The 25,359-nt window shown below is 37.9% G+C and overlaps 1 protein-coding gene across 9 annotated transcripts in view; it reads left to right on the top strand.

The window, feature by feature from the left end:
* The window catches only part of NCOA2 (nuclear receptor coactivator 2), a 442,178-nt gene that overhangs the window by 68,306 nt on the left and 348,513 nt on the right, over positions 1-25,359 (top strand). For 7 of the 9 annotated variants that reach the window (XM_056824070.1, XM_056824092.1, XM_056824067.1 and 4 more), the window contains exon 2: positions 24,242-24,371. The gene's annotated coding sequence lies outside the window, so the exon portion shown is untranslated. Of the gene's footprint in view, positions 1-23,701; positions 23,827-24,241; positions 24,372-25,359 lie in introns of those variants that run through there. The other 2 variants (XM_056824055.1, XM_007486989.3) reach the window with 1 other exon arrangement.

Here is a 25,359-nt window from a genome sequence, read left to right as displayed (position 1 = left end):
CTCTTCTGCCTTGGAACCAATACATAGTATAGACTCTAAGACTGAAGGTAAGGGTTTTAAATTTAAAAAAAAAATTTTTTTAATGGATTTCATGAATCCATAATGGACCCAGGCAGGTCTGGTCATGTGACTTTCCTAACTACAATCAGCTGCATCTGAATGAAAGTGGAGGAGATGAATGTGGAAGTAAGCTAAAGCTGAAGGTTAGCCTGTAGATGAGTGAAAAGATAAACAAGAGAAAGCCTTTATGGATTGATAAAGACTGAAAAGAAAAATACTACACACAGTCCTAGATTCATAGAACTTAACATTATAACAGATTTTAGGGACTATCTGGTCCAATCCAGCCTAGAGGAAGAATCCTTTCCACAGTATACCCAACAAATGGTCATCCAGCCTCTGCTTGTACCCCTCACCTCTTGAGAGTGATTACATTGGTAGGAGAACTTAGAGAGATTAGTGTCATGAAAGCCCCAAAAGGCTATCCATTTATGGATAATATTAAATGTTAGAAAGTTTTTTGTGACATAAAATCTAAATGTTTGTTACTTCTAGCCATTTCTTCCTTTTAAGACCAAACAGGATGAATCCAATCCCTATTCCTCATGCCAGCCCTTCAGATTCTTCCTTCTAAGTAGCTTCTTCTCCAGGCTGAACATCAATTCTGTTATATGGAAAAATGTTTTGTATGATGACTGTGACTGCACATGTAAAATCTATATCAAATTACTTGCTTTCTCAAGTAGGGGAGAGGAGAAGGAGGGAGAGAAATTGAAACTCAAATTGTAAAAAAATTATGTTAAAAATTGTTTTTAGGGGGCAGCTAGGTGACTCTGTGGATTCAGAGACAAGCCTACAAATGAGAGGTCCTGGGTTCAAATTTGACCTCAAGATACTTCCTAGCTGTGTGACTTTGGACAAATCACTTAATCTGCTCCTCTGCCTTGGAACCAATATATAGTATTGATTCTAAATCAAAAGGTAAGGGTTTGTTGTCGTGGTGGTTGTTTTATTCCAACTACTTATAACTGGGGGGGAAATGTAAAAATTAAACAGCACTTCTTTCAACTAATCCTGGTATGACATGAACTCAAGGCTCTTCCTCCTTTGGTTATCCTCCTTTAGACAGTCTCATTTATCAATCACTTTTCTAAACTGAGGCTATTAGAACTGACCACCAGCCTCTATCTGCTATCTGAGTGTGGCGAAATATGGGAGGACCATTACTGCCTAAGTCCAGGAAATATTCTCTGTCAATGCTACCAAGATCCCATGTCATATTTTATCTGCCATAGTACATCATTGACTCATACTGAGATTGCAGTACACTAAAATTCTGATTTATTTGTCAGACACAAGACTGCCTAACTATACCTTCTCCATCTTGTATTTATTTTTTATTTTTTTGGCATTGATTTTTTTGAACTCAAATGAAAACTTAACATTTGCCCCTACTAAATTTCACCTTATTAGATCTAGTCCAATTTCTAGTCTCTCAAAGACTAAAAGGACTATAATAACATAAGTGAGAATATTAGAAAGGAGTTGAACTTTTAGCATTTGGAAATCAAAGCTAAAATTGTCTCTTTGTAACTTCTGGTTTTACATTCTGGAGCCAAGCACAACAAGTCTATTCCCTCTTATAAAGACATTGATTAAGAAGTGGAAGGCATTGAGAGGTCACCTATTTGAACTCGTTCCTTTGACCAATGAAATTGAGACCCACAGAAATAGACTGACCCATCCAAGGTCATATATATAGAAACTAGCACAGGCAAAATTTGAGCACAAATCCCATGGCCCTCTATATTGTAGTCCCTGTACTGTAAAGGGTTCAAGTCATGGAGCATTAGTCTCTGAAATATTGAAATTGGCAATATCCCAAAGGGCAATGATACATAGTGGGCAAGCACTTGGAAACACACCACAAAGAAGGAAAGTGGAATAAGGAATGCCATCAAAGAAATTTATAAGCAAAAAGAAAATGGGTTGATCTCTTGGAGAGAGGGAATGAATAGCTGTTAGCCTTTGTTGTTATTGTTATCAAAAGACCTTGATGGGGGGTTGCAGAATATTGGTAGGGCTTAATGTAGCCAATTTATAGGAGACAGACAAAATTTTCATAAAATGAAAAGGGATCTGTAGATATTGGTCTCTGACATTAGGGGAAATATCCAGATAAATGAGATCACAGTTTCACTGTAGTAATAGCTGACATTTTATTGCAGTTCAAAGTTTGCAAAGCACCTTACAAACATTATCTCATTATCGTGCTTCTTCTACATTTTAAGGAAGGAATGAAACTAGAGACAGATTGATAAAAATAAGCAATAGGAGAGCAAATGATTTGGAAATGCCAGTTTCTATAGGACACTACTGGAAGCCAGTTTCTAAACCTCCCATGCAATAACCAATTTTGGTTCTGGAGAATTGAAGATTAAATGCCCTTCCCTCCTCTCCATAGGGTGTGGAATATATCTATTGCAGTCAGCCCTTCTGTCCCTTTTTGCTTACCTCACTTTCTTGGTTGCAAGAAAGGATTCCATGGGAGGGATGGGACTATATTGGGAAATGCCTAAAATGTAAAAACAAACAAACAAGCAAACAAACCCAAACCAAAGGCTTGAATAAAACATTTCTTTAAAAGTCAGTTTTCTTCTTTGGGCCTTGGTTTCTTTATCTTTATTTAGAACTAGAAGAGACCTTAGAGATCAAGTAAAATGGGAACTTGGTGATCTCTAAGGTTCCTTCTAGTTCTAAATCTAATAATCTATTTGTGAAAAAGAAAAAAAAAGAATGTTATGCCTCAGTTCCAAAGAGTTGATCAAAGTACAATCTCTTTCTTTTCTCATAGCTACCATGGAATCTGTGAATTTGGTCCCAGTAACATAGCCAAAAGAATGTGCCCAAGGATTAAGGACTGGAAAGAAATAAATTATTTGGGGCAGCTAGGTAGCTTATTGGATAGATAGAGAGTCAGTTCTAAAGCTAGAAGGATTGGTTCAAATCTGACCTCAGATGATTCCTTATGGCTACCCTAGGCAAGTCTTTTGCCTTGGAACTAATACTTGGGAAATAGAGGGGGGAGGGAGGGAGAGGGAGAGAGACAGATGGACAGACAGAAAGACAGACAGAGACAGAGACACAGAGAGAGACAGAGAGACAGAGAAAAAGAGACAGAGACAGAGACACAGAGAGAGAGACAGAGAGACAGAGAAAGAGAGAGGAGAGAGAGAGAGAAAAGGAGGAAGGGAGGATATGTTCAAAGTCACATAGGAATATACAATAAAGCACTTAGCACAGCATCTGGCATGTAGTAGGTTCTCAGTATATGCTTGCTCCCTACCATCTTTCCCTTCTGCCTCCAAATCGATGCACATTTCTTACTGCTTCTCCCCTTTCCTCTTAACTCAGGTGTGCCTCTCTCTCCCATCATGCTGTGGGTGGACTGAAATATTTTCTACTGATTCTCACCAGGAAGAGGGTGGAGGTAAATAAAAGAATATTGAGTAATCCTATTTGCCATGGCCTTTCAGAATTGTTGACCAATATTTTAGTTTTGGGGAACTGTATCTGACAATACATTCATAATGCATTCCATTAGAATGCTGTTGAGACAGTCTTTGAGAGAGCAAGTTAGATAGAAGGAAGCAGCCCAGATAACTAGTGAGGTAGAGGCACCCAGAAGGCTACAAAAGGCTAAGGAAAGGGACAGAACTCTTCTTGGAACATCTATGCTAAATGAGAAATAAATCAATGGACTTCTTTTAGATTGCCTTCAACACTGTAGAATAGAATAGAAAAAGAGCACCCTCCTGAACCTGAGAGCAGAGAATTGAGGTCACTATGCACAGAGTACCGGATAAGAATCATTAAGCAGATGGAATGAACTTTATACTTTTATCTGGAATAGAAATAAAGTGATCAATATATTTTGCTTCTCTCCCCACCCCCCCCCAAAAAATTAAAGTAGTTATCAAGAACCTTTTATGAGGAGGCAACTAAATGACTCAGAGGATAAAGAGCCAAGTCTGGAGATGGGAAATCCTGGCTTCAAATCTGGCTTCAGACACTTCCTAGCTGTGTGACCCTGGGAGAGTCCCTTAACCCCCATTGCCTAGTCCTTACCACTCTTCTGCCTTGGAACCAATACACAGTATAGATTCTAAGATAAGTTAAGGGGTTAAAAAAAATCTTTTACTACTCAAAGGTACTCTAAACCAACTCTACACAGAGCTACAGGAAAAACTTTTCACATTCCCATAGGATAACCTTTATAAGGGTAAAAGCCATGTGTTAATTTTCTTTGTATCTCCCAAAATGCCTAACAGTGTTTTATATATGCAAACTTAATAAATGAAATAGTTGATGAATTAATGAGTGGATGGATGAATGAATAGATGAAATGAATGTCCTTCATTCTCTACTTTTCTGTCTTTGTGATTTTTTTGCCTTGGGGAATGATATATGTAAAATGGATTACATTTTTAATCAGAAGGATATTCTAATTCTTTTTCCTATCGCTAACTGGCTAAGTAACATTAAACAAATTTTTGCATTTCTCTCGGTTGTTTTCTTCATCTGTAAAACTAGAGGTTGGTAGTGGTAGTGTTGTGGTTGTAGTGGTTGTTTTTGTTATTTTGTCTCTGACTCTTCATGACCTGTAGCTATCTATGAGGTTTTCTTGGCAAGGAAAGAAGAGTAGTTTGCCATTTCCTTCTCCAGTGAATCCTTCTGTCAGGTAATGAGAGATTGTGACTTGCTCCGGGTTGCTAAGAAATGTCTGAGCCTGGATTTGAACAGACTCCAGGCCCATCACTCTATCCACTGAGCAACCTAGTTGCTTCCTAAACATACAGAGATGAAGTGACTTGTTCAAGGTCACATAGCTAAGAAGTGTCTGTGGCTAGATTTCAACCCAGATCTTCCAAACTCCAGGCCCATTGCTCTTAACCACTGAATCACATCTGCCTTCTAAAAATAAAAAAACTAGGGGATTAGAGATAGCAAGGAGGCTCACTGGATAAAGATGGGAGGTCCTAGGTTCAAATCTGGCCTTAGACACTTCCCAGCTGTGTGACCCTGGGCAAATCACTTAATCCCCATCACCTAGCCCTTACCACTCTTCTGCCTTGGAACCAATACTTATACTTAGTGTATTGGTTCTCAGACAAGAGGGTAAGGGTTTAAAAAAAAAATGAGGAGATTCCTCTATATTAAGAGATATAGAATGAAGCATATTTTGTTAGATACTACCAATGAGCTGATTCACTTTGCTTAACTTCCCTTTTTGTTAGAAGAAAGAGTTCTCCTGGGGAAAACAGAGTCAATAGGCAGGTGACAATAATGTAAAAAAAGGATCAAAGAACCTTTAAAATAATAAGATGAGGAGATTCACAAAATTATGCTAACTTTTCTTGGATTTTTTCTTAATTTTTATCTTGTTTCTTCTAGATCATAAGCTCCTTGTGGGCCAGGACTGTGGCTGATGCTTCTTTGTATCTTGTACATAGTAGGAGTTCAGTATCTATTTGTTGAAGTAACCTTAATCACTTCAATGCACTGGGGAGAGGGTAACCCCATTGAAAGTCTGATGGAATCGAAACATTTACTCAGCTGGGCAGAACACAAAGGGTTAACAGACTCATTATTACTAAGTAATTTATTGCCCTTCAAGTAGCAATCTGACCCCAGACCAGGCTCCTTCTGGAGAGTCAGGAGATTTCGGTTTAAGTTCCCACCCGGAGTCTGCCAATAGCTAGCTTTGTGAACTTGTAAAATTCATTTTTCCAGGGTCAGCTGGTGACTCAGTAGATGGGAGAGCCGGGACTAGAGACGGGAGGTCCTGGGTTCAAATCTGGCCTCAGACACTTCTCAGCTGTGTGACCATGGGCAAGTCACTTGGCCTCCATTTTCTAGCCCTTACCACTCTTCTGCTTTGGAACTAATACTATGTATTGATTCCAACATGGAAGGTAAGGTTTACAAAAAAAAAAAAAGATTGTATCTGTGGGGGCTACTAGGTAGCTCAGTGGATTGAGAGTCAGGCCCAAAGTTGGGAGGTCCTGGGTTCAAATCTGGCCTCAGACATTTTCTAGCTGTGTGACCCTGGGCAAGTCACTCGACCCCCATTGCCTAGCCCTTACCACTCTTCTGCCTTGGAATCAATACGTTCCAAGACAGAAGGTAAACGTTTTAAAAAAATTCCTTTTTCCCAGTTTCTTCTCCTCCAACTATAAAATAAGGGCCAAAACACTCTCCCAGCTCTATTAGCTTGTTGGAAAAGAAGATAGCATAGTGGCATGAACTCTAGCATCAGAGGACCAGGGTTCAAATCCTCAAATCTTCTGGTTTATGCTATCTTGGGCAAATCACTTATATTTCCTGTAAAGTAAAGAAGCTGGACTTGATGACTTCTTAGATCACCTTTAGCTCCAGATCTCTAATGTTAAATAGTACATATTCCTTGGAAATAGCCCAATAACCCAACAGCATTATTGTTCACTCTAAATTTCAATGCATATTTATAACCCTTCAATGTTATCATTGAGGTCTTGGCATATATTCACTTTAGTCTTCATTCTCCAATACTGTCTTTGTTCCTGTTCTCATTTGCTCCCTAGTGATTGGCCTATGGATGGTTAAATTAAATACAATTGTTTCAGTGCCTTTTCATTCAAAAAACATTATTTTGAGCACCTGCCATTGCAAATCACTATGAAGGATGCAAAGAGTCATACATAGTTCCCTCTGCACTAAGGAGTTTCCAGCCTAACTGTGAACATGGAACATATAGATAAGAAAATATCACTAAAGAAAATAAAACAGAATACTACACCATTCAGAGGTGCCCTTTCCTTCCTCTAAGCCTTTATAAAAAAAACATTATGCCCTTTTGCTTTAACACAAAGTTATGTGCCTACGACATCTTCTTTCCTTCATCAAACTGTAAACTCCTTGAAGGCAAGGACTCTTATATATTATTATATCCCCGATAGAACCTAGACCCAAGCCTTGGGCATTAGGGGAAACAGTCCGGCATAGTAGAACATTCAACTCTTTTGATCCTGGGCAAGTCATTTGAACCGTCTAAACCACAGTTTTCTCCTCAGTCAATAGGGGATAAGATTTGATTATCAAAGTCATAGGGTTTTTGTGGGAGCCAAATGAGATTTTAAATATATACCTAAATACATATAAACACTACAATGCTGCAATGTAAGTCATTCAATTCCATCAAAAATAATTATAAGTACCTAATCGAAAGGCAGTGTGCTTAGATTCTGAAGTACAAAGATAAAAAAAAAGATGGTCTCTGCTCTCAAGGAGTTTGTAATATAAGAAGGTAAAATATGTGTAAAATGTATAATGTATAAAAAAAGTAAAATGTAAATAAGCATGTAACAAATTAAAATTTGAAAAGTACAGGAAAAATCAAAGAAAGAGACGTGAAAGATTCAAGGAGGAAGGGGTTGCTTTGGGGGAACATGATTAGGAAGAGTATCTGAAATGGTGTCTCAAACATAAAGTAATATTTATTGAATGAATGAATATTTATGGCTGCAGGCAGATAGATCTTTCTCACTTCTAAACTGAATATTTTTCTCTATGGGAAGTTGGTCTAAGGTCAAGATTTTGTGAGGCGATCTTTGAATTAAGTTTCTCATTTATTGACTCTGTTTTCAGATTTTATTTTACACCATAAAAAGTTGGTTTGCACACCACAGCATACAGTAGTTTGTCTTATCTCATGCTTCTGAGTCATAAATGTGTATTTTTCAGAAAGTCAGTGAAGCAGATGTGACTCAGAAGATACAATAGGACTGTAACAAAGTCTCATTTTTATAATCTCTTTTCTAACCAAAGTCATCTGCTAGGAATTTTCTGTACTTCATATCTAGGCTATTTGTTTCAAAGCAGGAAGGAAAGGAAAGCAAGAAAGCAGGAAAGAAAGAAAAGAAAGAAAAGAAAGGAAGGAAGGAAGGAAGGAAGGAAGGAAGGAAGGAAGGAAGGAAGGAAGGAAGGAAGGAAGGAAGGAAGGAAGGAAGGAAGGAAGGAAGGAAAAGAAAGAAAAGAAAAACAAAATGCATGTAAATGATGAGATGCACCTTTTAAAATTTTTTTCTTTGGCTTTTCTTTTGTGATTTTCTTCTTGGTCACTGTCCCAACTCCTTCCCTTGCCAGTTGTCACACTGAATGCTTCTGATCACAGGATGATATTTTAGAAAAAGCCCTGGGGAGAAAGTAAACTAAATGTTAACTTTTATCTCTTTTTACTTTGCCTCTGCTTTGCCCACTCTCTTGTTTGTAGCAAAAATGCATTTAATTTTTTTTAATTGCTTGCCTGTGATCACATATCTATGTATATACATACTTATAATCTGTGTATACATATTTGATTACAGGTAAGAAAGCACCTTCTGAGAGAGAGAGTATGTATTCAGATGTACTCCTCACAGACTGATTGTGAGTCTTCATTTAGCCCCATACCTCTCCTCCACTTGGCCAACAAGGACCAATAAAACTTTAGATCTGCCCACATTGTTAATTCTCTCAGTCTCTTTATTTCCTTTAGATCAAGAATAAATTGTAAGAACATTAGTCTCAGCTTTACCCTTCAATGCCACAGGAATGGTATATTAAGTTGGAAAAATAACCTTTAAAGAAAGCTTTTTCTTGGTAAACAATATATGAATTATAAATTGCAAGAATGTCTAAATAGATCCTCCTAAGTCATTATATGAAAAGGAAGTCCTAAATCACTCTAATCTCTAATTTAATCTCTAGTTTAAAGACTGAGAGGCCAGAAAGATGGAGATCAGCCAACAAGAGAGCAATAGCTGGGGAAGAAAAAGGGAGGAAAGTAATCACTTCAATCCAAAAAGTCAATTCAATTCAGCAAAAGATTTAAAACTTTCAAAGCACTATATTGTTGTTCAGTCAAATCTAACTCTTCATGACCTTATTTTAGGGTTTTCTTGGCAAAGATACTGGAATGTTTTGCCATTTCCTTCTCCAGCTCATTTTACAGATAAAGAAACTGAGACAAACAGGGTTCAGTGACTTGCCCAGGGTCACACAGCTAATAAATTTCTGAGGCCAGATTTGAAATCAGGAAGATAAGTCTTCCTGCACTTTATCAACTGGGCCACTGAGCCTTGAATGATGATGATGATGATGATGATGATGATGATGACTAGCATTTACCTATTTCCCACTTGATCCTCACTACAGCCCAGGGAGGTAGGTACTATTATTGTCACCATTTTATAGGTGAGGAACCTGGGGCTTTCAAGTTAAGTGACTTGCCCAGCATCACACAGCTAGTTAGTATCTGAGATGGAATTTAAAAGGATAAATGTTATACATAATCCTATCCTTATTGAATTTTACACTTTCAAAGGAACTTTCCTCATAACTACCTCCCTATTTTAAAGAAGAGGAAAATGGAACAACTACTTTGCTCAGTGGATAAAGCACTACGCTTGGAGTTAGAAGGACATGGGTTCAAATTTGACTTCAGATACTTCCTAGCTATGCGACTCTGGGAAAGTCACTTAATCCAGTTTGCCTAATCCTTGCTCTTTGGTCCCATTACTAAAACAGAAAGTAAGAGTTTAAATAAATTAATTAAATAAGAGAAACTGAAGTTTCTGTTTCCAAAGGTCCACATTCTTCCATTATGCAGGACTGCCCTGCCCTTAAGTGGTTAACAGGATGGATAATATATAGAGATATCACAATAAAAGTCTGAATGTGAGGAACAAAACCGAGGTACACAGTATTGTGGAAAAGGTTAAGAAGTAAAGATCCCTTCCATTTAGGAGAATTAGGGCAGGTGTTACAAAGGAGGCACAGAGAGGTTTCTTTATGGAGAGAGGAAAGGGAATGGTCCATTCTGGGTATAAGAGACAGTTTGAGCAGCAACAAGAAGATGGGTGAAGTCAGGGTGAAAATGCTGAGTCAATAGTTTTGCTGGAACAAAGAATAAATAAAGGGAAGCAATGATAACAGGAAGCAGAAAGATTATTCAATTCCATTCTTTTCTGGGCTCCACTTCTGACTCTGTGGACTTTTTCTGCAATGCCAAGCAGCCTTTTTATATTGGAAGTATGCTTTTCTCTGAGACCCCTTCTACTGATTAGTTGGTTATAATCCTAGATCCTCCAGATCAGTTATTTCCTCATCCTTTTTTCCAAGCTCCACTCCTAACTCTCCTACTTTCTCTATTATGTCCTTCCCCTATCTAGTTCCTCTGTTTTCCCTCCCTGTCTCTCTCCCTCCCCTCTTGTTTTCCCCTATTAGAAAGTAAGTTCCTTAAAGGTCAGTGGTTTCTAGGGCAGTTGGGTGACACAGTGGAGAGAGTCTTGGGTTTGGAAGACAATGTCTTCCTGAGTTCAAATCCAGCCTCTGACACTTAGCTGTGTGACCCTGAGTAAGTCATTTAACCCTGTTTGTTTCATCTGTAAAATGAGAAGGGAATGGCAAACCACTCCAAAATCTTTACCAAAAAAACCTCACTGGACTCATGAAGAGTCTGAAATGTTTAAACAACAAACCTTTCTGCTTTCTTTCTTTTCCTAAGAATTACCCAGGGAGGGCAACTGGGTGGTTCAGTGGATTGAGAGTCAGGCCCAAAGATGAGAGGTCCTGGGTTCAAATCCAGCCTCAGACACTTCCCAGGTGTGAGACCCTGGACAAGTCACTTAACCCCCATTGCCTAGCCTTTACCACTCTTCTGCCTTGGAACCAATATACAGTGTTGATTCTAAGGCAGAAGGTAAGGGTTTTAAAAGAAAAGTTATCCAGCTCCTTGCACAACATCTGAGGCAAAATAAACACTTAATACTGCTTGCTGACTTTTGAATCAGAGGACCTAGGTTCAAATTCTTGCTCTCCATTTACTGCCTTTGTGACCTTGGGCAAATCCTATTTCAGGTTTTAAGTTCTCACATATAGCTGGGAGCAGCCAGCTCATTATCCAATAGGCCAGGTTCTCTGATGAATTAATATGCAATTAGAAATCAAAAACAAATCAGAAAAAGGAAAAAGATGAAAGACATTGCTTATGATTGCAGCAACTTTAAGTCATTCTAGTCAGACAAATCATTGAGAATCTAAAATGGGACATAAAAAAGGAGATGTAGAATTTTAATAAAAATAAAATAGTAATGAATGATAAGGTTAAAGTTTAAAAAGGGAAAAGCTTTTTTTTTAATCACCTTAAACCAGCAAACACTTGATTCCTCCCTGCCAAGTGGAGAGACCTGGCAGTCAAGTGTAAAACCAGTTTAAAATACCAACTTTTTAAAAGAAGATACTACAGAGGAAGATTATGAACAGAATTGCCTCATAAAACATGAAAAAAAAAAGAAAATAAATCTCCAGATAGCTTGGAATGAATCCAAATAAAGCCACATCATCCCAAGAGCAGTCAGACATAAAAATGGTAGAATGAAGGGGAATAGAAAATAGAACAAATATGTCATTATATATATGTGTGTGTGTGTGTGTGTGTGTGTGTGTGTGTATATATATATAATTATCAATTTTTGTTATCTATGAAGGCATAGCACCTTACATATAGTAGATACTTAGTAAATAAATGTTTGTTGAATGAAATTGAATCAGTAACAGTGGAAATGGCACATTTGTACTCAGATACCGAAGTCCTTGATGTGCCACATGAGGAAGTAAAAATTGAACTAGTAAAAATGGAATCAGTAAGAATAACTTGGCTAGACCACGTACACACCTAGGAAACTGGCACAGGAAATGACATATTTTTTGATGTGTCAAGGGATCATTTCACAACATATGTCAGGGAGGGAAAAATACAAAATAAAAATAAAACAAATGATGGACATGTTACTGTCCCAAAAAGGTCCATTAAAAGGATCCCTATAAACTACTAACCCATGGGTATACTTTTTCATCTTTATAAAGTCTTTATATGAGTAGTCTACACATATATCCTTGATGAAAAAGAAAAGAAGAGATTAGGCAATCTTTTGTAAATGATTTTCTATTGGAGTACACATCTTTCAAGTTTCAAGACTGAAAAGTGCAGAGAAAGCAAAATCCCAATATTTAATGTTTATCAATTATATATTTTAAAAAAGGAATTTGAAGTGGTACAGCAAAAGGCTTTCCCCCATCAAGATGTCTCTGATGTTTGCGATAAAATTATACAAGATTCCTTGATAAATTCATTCACAGAGAATTCTGTTCAACTACCCTTTCATCACTGACATCAAGCAAGGTATAAAACATCAGGAAAATGCCAGACATGTTTGCCTTTGCCAAAGGAGGAAGTCCTATACCAGGTCCAAATGAAATCGATTTTCTTCTGGGAATCTCAGGAGGTATCAAGGTAGTCCATTTGGGGACTGATATTTTATTGTCTACATTAAATTCATACATTAATCCTTCTTAGTGAGATCCATGATTTTTTTAAAACCTTGCCTTCTGTTTTAGAATCAATTCTGTGTTGGTTCTAAGGCAGAAGAGCAATAAGGGCTAGGCAATGAGTGTTAAGTGACTCACCCAGGGTCACACAGCTAGGAAGTGTCTGAGGCCATTTGACCCCTGGACCTCCCATGACTAGGCCTGGCTTTCAAACCACTGAGCCACCCAGATGCCCCCAAATCCATGATTTTTTTAAAAGAGAAGGACCTGGGGCAGCTAGGTGGCTTGGTAAATAGAGCACCAGGCCTAGAGTTTGGGGAGTATTACATTCAAATCTTGCCTGACACTTCTTAGTTATATGACCCTGGGCAAGTCACTTAACTGCATTGCCTAGCCCTTGCCATTCTTCTTTCTTTGAATTGAAATTAAGAGAGAAGGTAGTATTTTTTTAAAAAGAAGAACCTAAAAGTTTATACAGAAAAAAAAAACTCAATTGAAGAAAAATACCTATTATCCACATGTATCTGGATAGTTGATACAATGAATTAGAATACTCTATAGATGAATGCTGACTTATGATCAAAACTAAATAAGAGGAAGAGAAAAGGTTGAATGGTATTTGGGAAATTATGTACTAGCTTTTATTGAGTGGTACAGTACCTGAGAAAAGTCCTGGATTTGGAATCAGTGGCCTAGGTTAAAATACCAACTCTGCCCTTGATGAGCTGTATGACCCAGGTAACTCAAGCTTCCTGAGCCTCAGTTTCCTAAAATGATGGAGTTGGACTAGCTAACTTCTTTGGTCTCTTCCAATTCTATGCCTATCAACTTTAAAATGAGCCCAAACAATTTCCCAATCCCCAAACTCATCATGTTGGCAATGTTTTCAGGTAATACTATATGTTTACAAATCTTGTGACCCCCCCCCATCTCTGAAGGTCCAGGTATCCCAAAGGGGAATGGAAGGAGAGTCTGCAACATATTTCCAACAAGCACCACTTTGAAGGGGTGCTGTGGGCAAATATCATAATGGAAATATATGATTGAAAAGAAGCTATGCCCATCATATCACAGGACCAAGGAATAACAACTGGATGGTACTTATCTGAAACTCATGAAAATGTAAAAGATATGGAAGAAGACCTCAGTTCTAAAAGATATATGGAAGATTATGAACCAGACTCGCAGAGCTGCAGAATACGAGTCTTGGGGAAAACCTCAGTAGTCTTCTATTCCAATTCATCAGATGAGAACATATGTTTGGGTGACAGTCTGCCCCAGTGGAGGGAATACCCATATTGATGAGATTTCTGCCTCACAGAGAGACTGAAGACTAAACAGGTGGAATTTCTTTAGCTTTTTAAGGTTTACAGAGCCCTTTCCTTACAACAATTTTGTGTGCTAAGCAGTATATATGCCAGTCTTCCCCATCTTACAGAACAGGAAACTGAAGCTGATAAAGTTTAGAAGTTTAAATAAGTTTAGATCGGGTTAGTAATATATAATCACTAAGTGTCAGAGGTGTTATTACAACCCAGATCTCTCCAGGTCCGGGTCCTATCCTGCCCCTCTTAGTAATGGAAGATAAGGCTATATAAATGGAGGGGACAAAAGATATAAAAATCTTAATAGATCAAATGACTGGGATTTTGTCAATGTCATAAACTATCTAGAACATTTAGTCTACGAGAGTCACTTGAAGCCTAGGGATCAGCCAGTAAGTGTTTGAGGCAGGAAAGAGCCCACTTCTTCTGGACTCCCAAATCCAACAAGCCATCTATTATGTGCCACACTACCTTGCCAGAACATAAATGTCAAGGAAAATGTTTGTCGAATGGATCCACCAGAATCCAGTGCCTACTCAGTGAGAAGATATGACCATCTGTATTTGCTACCCCCTACATATCAGACTTACTTTCAAATCTTACCCTTGTCCAAGAACAAGTATTAGTGAGTTAGTTAACAAGCATTTACCAAGAACCTACTATGGTCTGGAACTATATTAAACATTGGGAATACAAAGAAAGGAAAAAACAAACAAACAAACAAACAAAAACAGTCCCTGCTGTCAGAATGCTCACAGACTAATGGGGGAGGTAAATATATATATAAACAAAGAAGATATACATACATATGTATGTGTGTGTATATATTTTATATATAATAAAGAGAGGGACTAAATTGGAGATATCAAAGCAAATCAATGCTATCATTGTTAGTAAAAAGTATATGATAATTTACTTCCCTATGATTCCAATAACAGTAACTGAATAAACTCCTTTCCCTGGCCATTATCTCCCTGTGTCTCCCTGGTAGAACGTAAACTCCTTGAGTGCTGAGATCCTAGATTATCTCAGTTTTTTAATGGTGTTCCTAGCACTTAGAACTCTGTCTGGTATAGAATGCTGTTATTGTTGAGTTGTTTCATATTTGTGACCCCATTTGGGGTTTTCTTGGCAAAGGTACTGGAGTGGTTCGCTCTTTCTTTTTCCAGCTCATTTTACAGAGAAGAAAACTAAGGTAAACATGTTAAATGACTTGCTCAGGGTCACATAAGTATCTTAGGTCAGATGAAGATGAGTCTTCCTGATTTTAAGCCCAGTGCTCTATTCACTGTGCCACCTAGCTGCCTGTGGAATAAAGTAGGTGCTAAAAAATGCATGGTGAATGGTGGTTTGATGGTAGGATGCTGTCATAAATATCTGGGTCAGGTGCCTAGAGGCTTTTCATGACTTCATTTCAGCAAACATTTATTAAGCACCTGCTATTTGTCAGGTACTGCGTCAGACACTGGGGATACAAAAACAACAAGGAGTCTGCCCTCCAAGAACTTGCAGGCTGATATAAGAGTATGACATGTATAGGATATAATAATAAGATCAAAGGAAAGACTCTTTCAGCTCCTCCCTGAAGCCTTCTCTGATCCTCCCACTCGCTAGTATTTTTCCGCTCCTTAATTTTCCTTATACTTACAAGCTATGTAACATTGGACAGTCAGTCTCCTCATCTGTAAAATGAGCTAGAAAAGTAAATGACAAACCACTCTAGTATCTTTGCCAAGAAAACCCCAATTGGGGTCATGAAGAGTTGGACACAAATGAAAAAACTACCGACCAACAACAAAATATTTCCTTATATTTAGTTATGTATATGCTGTATCCCCACAACCTGACAATACGAGGGTCTTGAGTGACCATTTCATTTGTGTATATTATCTCCAGTGCCTTGCATACACTGGCTTTTGATAAATAACTTCAGAATTGAACTGAACGGATTCATTGAAAAAAAAAACAACCTCTAAATACTTTACCTATAGAGAAGGTTTAGATGATTATTCCAGTGAACCATGCAATAAAGAATGCTTTAAAATTATTTTATTGATCCCTTTGTTTTTTACATCACACATTTCCCAAATATCACCTCATGTCCACACAACTCTTCCTTTAGCACAAAGAATAATGTTTAAGCAAAAACAACTGTTCTGACAACATGTACAACATGAAGGACCCATAGTCTCTACCTCTCCAGGAAGGAGACAGGGACATGCTTCATTATCTGCCTTTTGGAACCAATATTGGGCATTGTCTTCAAGTGGCATTCATCAACTTTTTGGTGCTGTTTTCATAATGAGACTTGCAGAATTTTTATACATTTTTTAATGTATGTATCCAAGCTCCAAAAATGCAGGGATTATAGAAATGTATACTATACTTCTCCTCCCACCCCCAACAACTTCAGTTCACTTATCCTTTGAAACATTTCACAGAAAAATAACAACAAAAAAACCCTCTTCTTTTAGGAGACCAATTTAAATGATCTATCCCTATAGCTGGAAAAAACTAAGCGAGGTAGGAAAATAGCTAAGTTAATTAGAATATTTCCTGAGGAATCTCTGGGGATGGACAAGGAGAAAGAAACTATGAGATTTTCCATGGATTTAGAAGGAAAAAAACATGATGATAATCAAGGACTTAGAAATGATAGACATTGGACAGAAAACTATAGAGAAAAAATTACAGAAAAGAAGGAAAATAACTAAAGATTAATATTCCTTTAGTTCTTTTCTATAATTTTTGTATATAATTTTGTTATAGAAATAAATAATCACTGAGGTGAGGTAGATAGCTTTTGATTATTTTCTGGATCAAGTAGTCAGAATGTTTTATATCCTTATACTCTTCTAGAAACATCTGTAAAGTACTTAATGGGTTAAGTTAACAATAAAACTATGCCCAACACCAAAGCTATTAAAGGAGCCCATGGTTACATGCTTAATTCTGGTGCAAAACCTTGGATTCACAATTCCACCAAACTGTAAATCTTCCTGAAGAAGACCCTTTGGAGGGAGGGACAGAAATAATCTTGAAAGGAAGGGGGGTTTTGTTCGCCAGTGCTTTCTGTCTGATAATCCCTTATCTGAACTAAAGATAATCTTTGTTTAGCTTGTATGTTTAACTTGTGTCTTGAAAAAAATGTGGAGTTACAAGTAAGTTAGTGAGCAAACCCATGTTATAGGGTATAATTTCACTTCATGGGATGGACAGAAAAGGCCAAATCAGCAGTTAGGGTAGAATATATTTTTTTCTGTGCTCTCTCCAAACCTTTCGGCAGGATAATTTTACAATTAAAATGCTGATTTTCCAGCAGTACTTGATACAAACTTGTTACATCACTTGTGCAAAAAGCAACCTTATTTGAAACACGTTTTTGATTACTGTACATTCTTTGCCGACTTGACTGATAAAAACTACAGGGGGATTCAAGGACTGGGAAGCCCAAGGCTGCAAGGAGGCAGAGAAGGATTTAAATATTTAGTGTCACTCAATCAGTGAAATACGATTAAAGAAGCTCAGGGAGTACACCGGCTTTCATGAGAAAAAGAGGGGGCACCGCAAAGTTCTGGGGGGGGACGCATTCTGGCTCTTTAGTGATAAAAGGCCCAAGCAAATTCCCAGAGTCGAAACTGTCTATTCTATCCCAGTCCCTTATTTCTCCTCAGTGAGATCCAGTCCTCCCATTTCTCTCGTTACAGGCTCAATATTATTGAAGTCAAGCCAACAGCAAGTTAGCAAAGCAGCAGGGGAGCAAATTGATTATACAGTTAACTGTGGAAAAAACTGAAATTCTTTATTAAGGGAAAATGAAATACAGCTAATTTATGCTTCACCCGAGCCCCTCCCCACGTGGCATTTACTCTGCTGGCTCTCTGACTTGACTCCAAAACTGTAAGGCAGCCAAAAAATGACAGGCACTTTACTGATTTAAAAATAAGGCAGGTTTTGAGCTTCCCCCCACCCCTTTGCATGATGATTTTTCCAGCTACAATTACTGTAACTCACTCATTATGGAGGATAAGATGGCAGGCAAACAGGCAAGAGGGGAGGGGGGAAAAGTGTGGTAAAACAGTTGGCAGGATGTAAATTGAAAGACTTTGCCATCTAATTTGAAGCAGTATTTATATAGAGAACCCATAATACAGCATTCAATGTCTGACACAAATCTTTTAGCTTCTCAAGGAAACATTTGCTGAAGTTGTTAACAGAACTAGTGGACGCTTACATGGAAATGAGTAAAATACTGGGCTGCTCCAGATTAAAAAAAAAATATATATATATATATATATGAACAAGTTTATGTTACACACATTCACTGTAATTTGGGGGGAAAGAAACTCAGGCTGGAAGAGCTATGACAAGACCAATAACTTGCTTTCATAGAGTATCATTTTCAGACTCTGTTGGATGGCAGATTTTATCTAATCTCATGTAACAACCATTCAGGCAGGCAACGCTCATAAACTCCTTTTCAAGGAGGGGACAATTGCTGTTTCTATATAATAAAATGTAGAATTTGCCAGCATACTAATGCTAATATAATATATTTCATTCCATTTAACTCAAAGACATTGTGGCAAAGTGGAAAGAGCCTAGAATTTGGGGTCAGAAGACCTAGGTTCAAATCCTGATTCTGTTATTAACTGCTTGTGTCAACAAGGGCCAAGGGGATGGAGCACTGGACTTGGAATCCGGAAAACTCATCTTCCTGATTTCAAATCTGGCCTTAGACACTTGTGATGTGACTCTGGGCAAATCATTTAACCCTGTTTGTCTCCGTTTTCTCATCTGTAAAATGAGCTGGCAAAGGTAAACCACTACAGTATCTTTGCCAAGAAAAACCCAAAATGGGGTCAGGAAGAGTCAGACACAACTGAAACAACTCACCATCAATAATAACAAACTTAACTTGGACAAATCATTCAGGCTCTCTCTGGACCTTTATCTCTCTGGTTTCTTTATCTGCACAATGGGATTAGAGGATCTCTAAAGCTATGTTTACCTACCAATTCTGTGATCCTAGGATGAGCTGAGTGTTCATTCAACCAGAATCCAACAATGAAACAATTATTTTTTTTTCTACAGGAGCTGTTTTTATTAACATTTCTTTTTTTCCCCCATTTGAATAAGTTTATTTAGTCAATTTAGAACATTATTCCTTGGTTACAATCATCACATTATTTCCCTCCCTCCCCTCCACCCATTCTTGAAACAATTATTTTTGAAAAATCATTGCATCTCAGAGTTGGAAAGGACTTCAGAGTTTCATCCAGTTTGATACCCATCTGCAGGAGGAATTTTCTCAACCAAATGCCCAACTGCCCTCCAAGACTTCTAATAAAGGGTAGTAATAATAATGTATATTTATATAAACTATATTATATAACAAATTCTGTAAACTCCTAAAAGATAGGGATCATTTTAATTTTGTTTACATCTCTACCACCTTACACAGTCTCTGGTGCACATTTGCCAGTTCTTTTGCCTCCCTGGTCAACCTCTCCTTCTTTGGTTTATCAGTAGCCTAACATGTGACATCTAGACCTGAACACAGTTATCCAGGTGTCATCTACCAAGACAGAAAGTGATAACATTATGATTTGCCTCATTTTGGATATTATTGTTCTCCTAATGCAGCTGACCCCTCCTTTTTTTTTTGCCTCTCATGTCATACTGTTGACTCATATCTAGTTTTCAGCCCACAAAAAAATCCCAGATCTTTTGCACATGAACTAGCCATATTTTCCTCCTCCTGTACTTGTATTATGTTTTGTTTTATTTTAATTCTAAAGTAGGACTTTTCACTTTAAATTTCATCTTATTAGGTTTAATTCATCATTCCCGTCTGTCCAGGTCTCTTTGGATCCTGACTCTTATCCTTACCTAGCTTCATATTATCAACAAATTGGATAAGCATGCCATTTTTGCCTTCATACATTTGACCAATACAAATATTGCACAACATAGGGTCAAGGTTAGATTTCTGAGGCCTCTCACTAGAGAAATCCTTTTAAGTTTTATTGATCCATTAATGACTAATCTTTGGGTCAAGTCAAGATTTCGTTCTAAACCCACCTAATTGTACAATGATCTGACCAATACCTTTTCATCTTGTCTACAAGTATAGTAAGGCTTGTCAAATACTTCACTAAAATACAGGATTCTGAAATGAATCCAAAGCTCTGTATTTATAATTTAGGAAACTTTTTTCCCCTCATTTCCTTTTTCCAGTTAATTTTGTTTTATTTGGGTTTTTTATACATATCAATGCACTTTTTAATAATCATTTTCTGTCATTTTACTATCCATGTTTTCTACCTCCTTCCTTCTCCTCCCCCTCCTGAAGATGGCAGGTAATGTGATATAGGTTATATGTGTGCTATCATGTAATACATATTCCATGTTTCTCATCTTGTGAAATAAGACACATAGCACTTATAGAAGAAAAAACTCATAAAGGAGATAAAAGGAAAAATAATATGCTTCATGCTAAATTCAGACTCCATCAGTTCTTTCTATGATGGTGGGTAGCTTTTTTTTTATCATGAGTCTCTTGAAGCTGTCTTGGATCTTTGCATCACTGATAATAGTTTACTTATTCCCAGTTGATTACTGTACATTATTGCCGTTATTGTGTATAATGTTTTCCTGGTTCTGCTTACTTCACTTTGCATCACTTCATATAAGACTTTCCAGGTTTTTTTTTTTTTTAATGATCATCTTGTTTATCATTTCTTATGGCAGAACAATATTCCATCACAATCATATACCACAACTTATTCAACCATTCCCTGATTGATGGACATCCCTTTAGTCTCCATTCTTTGCCACCACAAAAAGAGCTACTATAAACATCTTTGTACATGTAGGTCCTTTCCTCCCATATTTGATCTCTTTGAGATACAAATCTGGGGGACTTCTTGCAAGTCATTCCCTTTGACTCATGTCCTCATCCAGAATTTCCCCAGGAAACATCATAATTTAGTTTATATCTAGAACTCCATGAAAAATGAAAAGTACCATCTGTTCCTATGCAAGAACACAGGCTAACATTCAACCAGTGCAGGGTAAGCTTTATGTAACTTGCTCAAAACATAAAACAAAAAAGATTCACAAACCTATGAATAGTTGAAACAACTTTCCTTCCCAGCTTCCTCAGGGACATATACAACCCTCCACACTTAATAGTTGTCTTTTAGATTGTAAACTCCTTGAGGGCAAGGACTGTCTTTTGCCTCTTTTTGTATCCCCAGTGCTTAGTATAGCGTCTGACACAATTCAGGCACTTAATAAATGTTTATTGAATGAATGAAAGTTACCTGCAATAGAAAAAAAAATTGGAATTACTAGGAAGTCAAGAAGCAATCTTCTCTTCCTTCAATGAGACTCACTTCTCCAAGGACCTATAATCCTCCAGATTTAGAATATTCCCTTAGAGATGAAGCCTGCTATTATTGAAAAGGAGTAGTGGATAGAAAGGGAAGTCTGGAGTCAGGAAGACATGAGTTCAAATTCAAACTCAGACACTTACTATGTAAACCTGAGCAAATCATTTAACCCTGTTTGCCTCATGTAAAATAAGCTAGAGAAGGAACTGCTCCAGTATCTTTGCCTAGAAAACCCCAAATGAGGTCACAAAAAATCAGACACAACTGAACATTATTGTAAAGAATTAGAATTCACTACAAAGCTGAATCCTTTTCTTCTCTTCTGTGGTCTTCATCCACCACCCTTTATGGGCATCTTCTCCCCTAGAGCCATGTGGTGACCTGATACATAACGTTTTCTGGTTCAGGCACTTCCCTACAGGGAAAGCCACAGGGTCACCCTGAGACCTGGAGGTTTGTTTTTGTGTATGATTAGATCAAGTTCTTTCCATCCTCCTTTTAAAAGCCAAGTCCATGGTTCTAGCTCAACAATGAGGTATTAACTGAGTGGTAAGTACTCATGAGCCTCATTTTTAAGGAGGGGTTAAGTCCATTATACCCAGGGCAAGGCAAGCTTATACCTTGCCAAAAAAAAGTATCCTAAGTGCCAAAACAAAGACTTCAATTAAGTTAACCTTGTTAACAAGGAATAACTCAACTAGAAGCTTAGCACTCTCTTAGAGAGATAAAAGAGATATACCCTACTATCTGTATTTATAGCATCTCCCTAATTTACCAGTCTGATAACCCTGACAAAAAAGAACATGAGATCATTCTGAGATGCTTTCTTCTTGATGAAACTCTTTTGGTCTTTAGTGATCACCATTTCCTTTTCTAAATGCTCACAAACTATGCCTTTAAAAATGGTTGGGTTTTTTTTTTTCTGGGAATCAATTATTAGACTGTAGTTTGAAGACTCCATTGCCTTCATATTATCATATGAGATAGTATTTAAAAATGTTTAGCAGACTTTGGTTAAATGTTTATTCTTTTCTCTCCCTTTTTTTCTTCTTCCTTTCCTTTTTATGAAAAATGAAGCATTCAACCATTTACTGTCTTCTAGCACCTCTCCAGTTTTCCACATACCTGCACAGATATTTGTCAGAGGCCCAGCAAATGCTGGCCCCCCCCCCCCCCAGATTTATATGTTATAGGGGTAAAGAAGTTTACAGAGTGATTTTCTCTAGCCCCAAGACTGGTCCTGAATTTAAGAGACAGTGCAGACAGGGAAAACAGCAGATTTAAGTCAGTGTACCATCGAAGAACTGCCACTTACTTTTAAGATGACCTTGGGCCCTTCTAGACCTCAGTTTCCTCATCTGTGAAATAAAGGTTTGGGATGATTAGATGCTCTCTAAAACTCCCTTCTCAATTCATATGATTCTATAATCCCTAAAGTACTTTCTGTCCTCAAAGAGTTTGTAATTTAATTGGGGAGAGGGAACAGCTAGGTAGCTCAATGGATAAAGGACCATGTCTGGATTCTGGAGGACCTGTGTTCAAATCTAGCCCCAGGCACATCCTGGCCAGGTGACGCTGGGCAAATCACTTAACCCCAATTGCCTAACCCTTCCTATTCTTCTGTCTTAGAAGTGATTCTAAAGGTAAGGGTTTAAAAAATTATAATTGAAGAGACAAGTACTAGAGTTATGCAAAGATAACTTACTGAATATGCTACTGTATATAATGTTGACGATTACTATTGTATATGCAGTTTTAAGAGACACAAAGCACTTTAAATACATGATTGTAAATTTGATTCTTTCATCAACCCAGTGAAGTAGGACTTATAGTTTCCTTATCCTTATTTTACAGACTAATAAAGTGAGGATGAATGGGAAGTTATTAGGGTCTTCAGAGTTGATTTAAGGAAGAGCTCCTAGGGTTCTCCATCCTTGTTCTGTCCTTGTTCTATCCTCTTCCTCCTCCACAAATAATTTATTGAGCATTTATTGGTAGGTATCGGGGACTCCATGAAGAATAAGAGATGAACCCATCCTTAAAAAGTCTACAGCATTGTTTGTATGGAACTCCTAAATCTGTCCACTGCTTTTGCAACATTGAAATCACTTTAGGTAAAATGCAGCCTGAGATGCCTATTAAGTCCACTGATTAAATGGCGTGACCAGTGTCTAGGCTTGTATGTTGCATGATCAAAGCCTTACTATCCCGATAAATCACGTTTATCAATCAGAGGGAAAGCGCATATGCATAAGGTGATGAAAATAACATAAGGCTGATGAGGGTTAAAGGCATGGGACAGACAGTGCTTCTTTAGGTCAAAGAAGGCTGTAATCAGTGCAGGATGAGATTTGTAGGATGAGTGGAAGAAACAGGACTTGAGCTGAGTAGGAGTCAGATAAGGCAGGGTTGGGGAGGATTATTCAAGGGAACAGCCAGGATAGTGTATGCAAAAAGTATCAAGATAGGAATGCACATGGCCTGTTCCGAGAACAGTGAGTCCATCACTGGTCACAGAAGTGTTTCTGTTCTTTGAGAAAGTATCCAAAAAAAATCAGAATTAGTAACAGAGTTTGATCTTAGCCTATCAGAGCCCTGACAAATATTGTTATAAGAAGTTAGGTTTTCCTCCTGATGCTGCAGTATAGGTGGAAGGTTGATCAGGAGAGCCAGTTCCACTTCTTGACTTTGAAGGGGTGAGGCCATTATTTGGGACTTAGATTATGAGCTAAAGACTCTTCAGATGCCTTTTAGATACAGAGGGTGATTCTCAGCATTAGGATGATTTGACAGGCTCAGGCTACTGGGTGTCAGAGGTAGATGCCCTTTTGGAGTGGGTCTATAAAGGGGGAAAGTAGAGGGTAGCTAGATCTTCCATCAGTCTGAGAAAGTCATGCAACAGAGCAGAATCCAGAGACTTGAGAGTAGATCTAGGTACTTAGGAGGTGGTTTATCCTTCCACATAACTTCCAAAGGGAAGGTCACCCCTCATCTTAGTTCCAGAGTTGGCAGCAATGAGAAAGGAACTACTGAGTCCCTGTGCTTGCATCCCTAGAGTCTGGGCCATAGTTGACAATTAATAACTGCTTTTTCAATTTTATTTAATTCTAGAACAGTACCAAGAGTTCCTGAACACCAAATTTCTGGAGGAGCATCGCATTCCTGCACCTAGGATGGTGCTTGTGGCTGGGGAACTGGATCAAGATGTCTAGGGACCCAACCTTTGTCCTCTGCTAAGACTGTAAGTTACTCTGATAATGAAATTCTGATGGAAAGGGGCTGCTTCTCCAGCAACCTCAAGTTAATTCCTTTCTAAAAAGAGCCAAACCCTTCAAGAAGAATTAAATCTGCATAGTGTGGGATTTTTTTTGGGGGGGGGGTGAGGAAGCAGGGAGGGAATTGGGATATACGGAAATATACAGGTAGACCCTCTAGCAATTCCAACCTTCTGTGGGAGTTCCAGTTCTTAGGGTAGCACTATAAAATGAGGCCAATATAGGTCTCTTGGGTAGAAAGTGGGAGTCTTCTCAGGGAAGGATATTCTTGATTGTTATGGGCTCTGGTGGGTTCTTTGTGTTTCCTGCATTTTCTCTGTGGGATGAAAAAGAAAAAGCTGTCCTGTATCCAATATTATCACTTTGAGCCCTGGCATGGGAGTTAAGATTCTTTTGCACAAATCTGTGGAGACCCAAGTAAGGATTATATTTTGAGATTCCCAGAAGATATTCTGGGTGGTGACAAAATAAGGCAAAGATACATGATTTAGGCGCCGTCCCCCGAGATTGGACCTGATTCCTATTAACTCCAGAAATTGGGGGCGGCTTGGACCCTCAATGATACACAATTTCCATAAAACTAAATAGTTCCCTCTTTGAAGGAGCATGTCTGTCTAAGATTCCCTGACTTAAAATTTCAGCAGTCTGGGTGATTTTTTTTTTCTAACTCACTTGCTACAATTTAGATTCCCACTTCTGTGGTGTACAAGAGTACAACCAAGAATGAGATTACTAGAGGTAGAGTAAATAGGATAGTCCAAGCAGATAATTATACATAACTGCAAATACAACCATGGCTAACTTACCCAAACCAACAACAACAACAACAAAAACAAAAGGAAAAGGTGCCTTCCTTTTGAAGTGTCTGGAGGACCTTTGTGGTGTGGCAAAGTGGATGGAATTCTGCACTTTAAGTCTGGAGATCTGAATTCAAAACCTGCCTATAATGTCACC

This window comes from Monodelphis domestica, chromosome 3 (genome assembly GCF_027887165.1).
Source record: "Monodelphis domestica isolate mMonDom1 chromosome 3, mMonDom1.pri, whole genome shotgun sequence".
NCBI lineage: Eukaryota > Metazoa > Chordata > Mammalia > Didelphimorphia > Didelphidae > Monodelphis > Monodelphis domestica.
This window is presented reverse-complemented; position numbering and strand designations above follow the sequence as displayed.